A 7082-nucleotide genomic window follows, 5' to 3' on the forward strand; every position below is an offset into this window, starting at 1 on the left:
ATGTAGGATTACTCATTTTGTTATATACATTGTAGTGCATTCCTTTATATACTAATTAGTTAAGCAATACCATTGGAGTTGTGATTAACGCTAAAAACCCATTCATCAAAGGATTTCTGAAAACCTCATTTCTTTAAACTATTGGAAAATAAAACGAAAAAGAAAAAAACAACAAGGATGTTTTCATCACGTGAAATATAATTTCCTCCTTGTGAATTCATATTTCTATGCATTTAAAAAATATACCGAAAACACGATGCTCTCTGTAGTAGCCACAACGTATCGTGAAAGGCGTATTAATATAGTTTAGCACAAATTGATATAATATTTACAGAAGTTTAATTTATTTGAATATAATTCTCTACTTTTTTACATGCAGATGCATGGCCGAAATAAAGTCATGTAACATTTATAGAAAGTATACTATTAGTTGATCGCTTGGCTGCAAAAGTTGGTCAAAGTAAAATATTTCTTATATTGAATTTTCAGCTATAAATAAAAAATAACTATTAAAGCAAATAATAATAATTATGGTGCAGATGGATACAACATAACGATCCACAAGTTCATGGCGACTACCGTAATACTTATATAGTGATGACTTCAATCTTGTAGCAACATAACACTGTTCCAAAAGCTTAATTTTAAGAACTCTAACACGGTACAAAATGTCCGTGTAATTTCCACATAACATATAGGTTGTGCTTTACGTTAGGACGTTAGTAAAAATAAACCTTTTTTAAAGAAGTTACTTTTTTCAAGAACGCCTTATCCTTTTTAAATAAAACATCTACACAAATTTGTAAACAGAAAGTTTTCAAAAAAAAATTAAATAATGATCTTTCTTAAATCTTGATAAAACTCGATTTTTTATTTTTGATTCGCCTAGAAAAGAGACGTAATACATATAAAATGTATTTCCACTTAAGATACATATTGTGATCTTAATTGGACTTACACTTCTTCATGAAGGGTATATTTTGCACTACTATTTCATGTTGTAAAAATAATTCAATATTCTTACCTTTTACTGACAGGAAAACATAATAGAGTAGTACCACAGTCACAGAGTGAAACGAGAGGAAATTATCGTGATCAGATCGATTATAAATGTAAGGTTTTCTTATCAAATCTTTTGATACTTTGTCTTATTTCTTTCAACACTTACTCGTGTGTCTCTGAAAACACTCAGATTAATTGCTGACATATACTGTGAGTGGTATCCAAGATTTGAGTTTGTTATTTTGGGTTTTTTAACCCTTTTGATGGAAGTTAATTTTGCAGAAGGCTTACAATACCCTTATAAATGAACGATAATAAACTAAATTTATACAATGAAACCGGTCCTAAGCGATCTTCAAAGGATGTCATATTCATGGTCACATGATACAGGTGTTTTATATACAGGATAATTTTATGTAATTTTATAATAAATGTACTATATCTTTATATTTTAATCAAAGCCTCTTTCAGTATGTTATTTTTGAATACATTTGGTCATTGACACAAGTTTGACTATATATACATTTGCATGTTAATACAAATCACCTTAATGAGTTCTTTACTCAAACGGCAGATCTTATCTCCTGCCAATTTATTTGAAGAGTCTATTTTTGTGTGTGTTCTGCTGGGAGCACGGAAGAAAAGTATAGTAGAACTCAGTTAAATAAACAAACAATACACACGCACCAAACCTGTGAAAGAGAATCTCGTATACTCTAATGGCGCGTTCAAGTTTATTGTTATATATTTATCATATCGTGTACACACGTTACAGCGGATAGAGCAAATTTATTGAAGGCATGACTGTTTTATTTTTGTTTCGGTCTATGAAGAAATAACTTTAATCACGTTGTGCACACTGAATAACCTGCAAAAGATGTAATTTTACTACAGTCATTGATGTTTTTTTCAAATTGACGGAAAAAAATATTAGTCATTCCTTATAATTTACTTTCAGTATCAAAATTCAACGAGTATATCATAAAAAAAGATTGATGACGTCATAGTCACATTTCAAAATTTGATGGACAAATTTGTTTTATCCAATCAGAAAATGATGGACAAAATTGTTCCATCCAATCATAAAGCGTGTTACTTCTGAAATTAAACTTTGTTATTGAGTTGACCAAATGGTCAAGTGACAAATACTGTTTGTCAATTTCTAGCAATCCACACAATGCCATAAAAAGTATCAATATGGACACTAGACCACTAGATGAAAGGAAGGAGACCATCTATGGAGACATTATGTAACTTAGGTGATGTATAGTGGCGATGGCCATGACGCCTTTACGGTCTTGGGTTTCTGTCAAATAAATTCATCACATTTATGTTATTGTTATATTGGCTTGAAAGGTTTCCTATACTTTTGATGTTGTCATTGCATCCGTAAGTATTGCAGTACCAAGTCTGCATATCCCGTACAATCTCCGTGGAAGAGTAATCAAGGAAACCAAGATTCAATCGGAAATCAAAAGAAAACAGACACACACACACAACAAAGAACATGAAATTACTAAAATAACACGTTGAAAGATAGTAAATGAGTAACTCGAACTCCACTCAAAAGTGTGATCATGAACCAGGTGCATCGCTAGGGTAAGTGCCATCTGCTTGTCTTGAAACATCATACACTTGTTCTGAGGGGACGTTACCGCAGATGAAAGGACAGTTGACAATATAGAATGAAATGTCATCAAGCTTGTACAGTTTGGTCAATATTGTTCTTTCTCCGTCAACGTCAATCTCTACCTGTAGGTTAAGATTTGAGGCTGACTACACAGTGTCTGTAGTATCCTTTATCTCAAGATCTTTGGGGTAGAAGCGATGTTTAAAATCCCTAGAATTGTTTTATGGTAAAACGTCATATATAAGCGAAGCTAGCATATTTCCCCTTAATGACTTATTATTATAGCAAATATTCAAACTGGTATGCTGAGTTCAATTCGAAGCTTTTCCATTTACGTTTATGGCTAAAACTAAACAATTAAATGATATTTAAGCGCTTGAACTACTCACATGGTTGATATGCTACTTATACCAAAATTAACATTTTGAAAGTACTTTATAATTATAAGAAAACTATCGAATATTATTCAGATACCCAAATCAATACATAGATAACACACTTAAATGTGCCGCTAAGGTCTCTTTTCACACTGGTATTATGAACTGGTAGAACTTTCCCCTTATGGTAAACAAAATCAATGGATGCCTAGAAGTATCAGTTACATAATTAAAAAAAGTTTGATAAAACCAAAACTTTATGAGCAAAAAAAAGAGCAAACTTTTACTACAATAAATAAGAGCGAACAATGAAATTATAGTTTTTAATGGGTGTGCAATGCTTTAGAGGCTGTTTCGTTTATGGTAATATTATGGAGAATCAATTCGAATAGTTTTTGTTTCATTTTAGGTATCGAAATAATTATCACAATTCATGGGAATCTACCCGTTGTACTTTAATTTGAAAGTTTATTCTTAACCTCGTTTGTTTATAACTCACATGCTAAGAAATTAATTCTAATTGTCACTAAAGTACAAGTTTTGACAGCAACTTAATAATGACTTACGAGATTGTCGTAAACAAACACAAATAAACACAAACAAAATGTAAATAGTCTTCATGGTTAACTTAAGGAAGTTTTAAGTATTTATATTTGGGTTTTTCGTGTGGGATGTGAAAAACTAGGTTTTTAAATTCAATTCAATTGTGATTGTCGATGTCTCTACACATGGCAGATTATGTAGGATTACTCATTTTGTTATATACATTGTAGTGCATTCCTTTATATACTAATTAGTTAAGCAATACCATTGGAGTTGTGATTAACGCTAAAAACCCATTCATCAAAGGATTTCTGAAAACCTCATTTCTTTAAACTATTGGAAAATAAAACGAAAAAGAAAAAAACAACAAGGATGTTTTCATCACGTGAAATATAATTTCCTCCTTGTGAATTCATATTTCTATGCATTTAAAAAATATACCGAAAACACGATGCTCTCTGTAGTAGCCACAACGTATCGTGAAAGGCGTATTAATATAGTTTAGCACAAATTGATATAATATTTACAGAAGTTTAATTTATTTGAATATAATTCTCTACTTTTTTACATGCAGATGCATGGCCGAAATAAAGTCATGTAACATTTATAGAAAGTATACTATTAGTTGATCGCTTGGCTGCAAAAGTTGGTCAAAGTAAAATATTTCTTATATTGAATTTTCAGCTATAAATAAAAAATAACTATTAAAGCAAATAATAATAATTATGGTGCAGATGGATACAACATAACGATCCACAAGTTCATGGCGACTACCGTAATACTTATATAGTGATGACTTCAATCTTGTAGCAACATAACACTGTTCCAAAAGCTTAATTTTAAGAACTCTAACACGGTACAAAATGTCCGTGTAATTTCCACATAACATATAGGTTGTGCTTTACGTTAGGACGTTAGTAAAAATAAACCTTTTTTAAAGAAGTTACTTTTTTCAAGAACGCCTTATCCTTTTTAAATAAAACATCTACACAAATTTGTAAACAGAAAGTTTTCAAAAAAAAATTAAATAATGATCTTTCTTAAATCTTGATAAAACTCGATTTTTTATTTTTGATTCGCCTAGAAAAGAGACGTAATACATATAAAATGTATTTCCACTTAAGATACATATTGTGATCTTAATTGGACTTACACTTCTTCATGAAGGGTATATTTTGCACTACTATTTCATGTTGTAAAAATAATTCAATATTCTTACCTTTTACTGACAGGAAAACATAATAGAGTAGTACCACAGTCACAGAGTGAAACGAGAGGAAATTATCGTGATCAGATCGATTATAAATGTAAGGTTTTCTTATCAAATCTTTTGATACTTTGTCTTATTTCTTTCAACACTTACTCGTGTGTCTCTGAAAACACTCAGATTAATTGCTGACATATACTGTGAGTGGTATCCAAGATTTGAGTTTGTTATTTTGGGTTTTTTAACCCTTTTGATGGAAGTTAATTTTGCAGAAGGCTTACAATACCCTTATAAATGAACGATAATAAACTAAATTTATACAATGAAACCGGTCCTAAGCGATCTTCAAAGGATGTCATATTCATGGTCACATGATACAGGTGTTTTATATACAGGATAATTTTATGTAATTTTATAATAAATGTACTATATCTTTATATTTTAATCAAAGCCTCTTTCAGTATGTTATTTTTGAATACATTTGGTCATTGACACAAGTTTGACTATATATACATTTGCATGTTAATACAAATCACCTTAATGAGTTCTTTACTCAAACGGCAGATCTTATCTCCTGCCAATTTATTTGAAGAGTCTATTTTTGTGTGTGTTCTGCTGGGAGCACGGAAGAAAAGTATAGTAGAACTCAGTTAAATAAACAAACAATACACACGCACCAAACCTGTGAAAGAGAATCTCGTATACTCTAATGGCGCGTTCAAGTTTATTGTTATATATTTATCATATCGTGTACACACGTTACAGCGGATAGAGCAAATTTATTGAAGGCATGACTGTTTTATTTTTGTTTCGGTCTATGAAGAAATAACTTTAATCACGTTGTGCACACTGAATAACCTGCAAAAGATGTAATTTTACTACAGTCATTGATGTTTTTTTCAAATTGACGGAAAAAAATATTAGTCATTCCTTATAATTTACTTTCAGTATCAAAATTCAACGAGTATATCATAAAAAAAGATTGATGACGTCATAGTCACATTTCAAAATTTGATGGACAAATTTGTTTTATCCAATCAGAAAATGATGGACAAAATTGTTCCATCCAATCATAAAGCGTGTTACTTCTGAAATTAAACTTTGTTATTGAGTTGACCAAATGGTCAAGTGACAAATACTGTTTGTCAATTTCTAGCAATCCACACAATGCCATAAAAAGTATCAATATGGACACTAGACCACTAGATGAAAGGAAGGAGACCATCTATGGAGACATTATGTAACTTAGGTGATGTATAGTGGCGATGGCCATGACGCCTTTACGGTCTTGGGTTTCTGTCAAATAAATTCATCACATTTATGTTATTGTTATATTGGCTTGAAAGGTTTCCTATACTTTTGATGTTGTCATTGCATCCGTAAGTATTGCAGTACCAAGTCTGCATATCCCGTACAATCTCCGTGGAAGAGTAATCAAGGAAACCAAGATTCAATCGGAAATCAAAAGAAAACAGACACACACACACAACAAAGAACATGAAATTACTAAAATAACACGTTGAAAGATAGTAAATGAGTAACTCGAACTCCACTCAAAAGTGTGATCATGAACCAGGTGCATCGCTAGGGTAAGTGCCATCTGCTTGTCTTGAAACATCATACACTTGTTCTGAGGGGACGTTACCGCAGATGAAAGGACAGTTGACAATATAGAATGAAATGTCATCAAGCTTGTACAGTTTGGTCAATATTGTTCTTTCTCCGTCAACGTCAATCTCTACCTGTAGGTTAAGATTTGAGGCTGACTACACAGTGTCTGTAGTATCCTTTATCTCAAGATCTTTGGGGTAGAAGCGATGTTTAAAATCCCTAGAATTGTTTTATGGTAAAACGTCATATATAAGCGAAGCTAGCATATTTCCCCTTAATGACTTATTATTATAGCAAATATTCAAACTGGTATGCTGAGTTCAATTCGAAGCTTTTCCATTTACGTTTATGGCTAAAACTAAACAATTAAATGATATTTAAGCGCTTGAACTACTCACATGGTTGATATGCTACTTATACCAAAATTAACATTTTGAAAGTACTTTATAATTATAAGAAAACTATCGAATATTATTCAGATACCCAAATCAATACATAGATAACACACTTAAATGTGCCGCTAAGGTCTCTTTTCACACTGGTATTATGAACTGGTAGAACTTTCCCCTTATGGTAAACAAAATCAATGGATGCCTAGAAGTATCAGTTACATAATTAAAAAAAGTTTGATAAAACCAAAACTTTATGAGCAAAAAAAAGAGCAAACTTTTACTACAATAAATAAGAGCGAACAATGAAATTATAGTTTTTA

The 7082-nt window shown here is 31.3% G+C and overlaps 2 long non-coding RNA genes across 2 annotated transcripts; both read left to right on the forward strand.

The window, feature by feature from the left end:
* Positions 1–12: 12 nt before the first annotated feature.
* LOC148619586 (uncharacterized) lies at positions 13–2333 on the forward strand. Its single transcript, XR_015921618.1, has 2 exons — positions 13–1112; positions 2169–2333. It is a non-coding gene; the product is annotated as an uncharacterized LOC148619586 (long non-coding RNA).
* Positions 2334–3459: 1126 nt separating this feature from the next.
* LOC148619587 (uncharacterized) lies at positions 3460–6080 on the forward strand. Its single transcript, XR_015921312.1, has 2 exons — positions 3460–4859; positions 5916–6080. It is a non-coding gene; the product is annotated as an uncharacterized LOC148619587 (long non-coding RNA).
* Positions 6081–7082: the final 1002 nt, after the last annotated feature.

The sequence above is a fragment of the Perna viridis genome, chromosome 4, assembly GCF_037379345.1.
Source record: "Perna viridis isolate PV_CMFRI_1.1 ecotype Kerala chromosome 4, ASM3737934v1, whole genome shotgun sequence".
NCBI classification, from domain to species: Eukaryota; Metazoa; Mollusca; class Bivalvia; order Mytilida; family Mytilidae; genus Perna; species Perna viridis.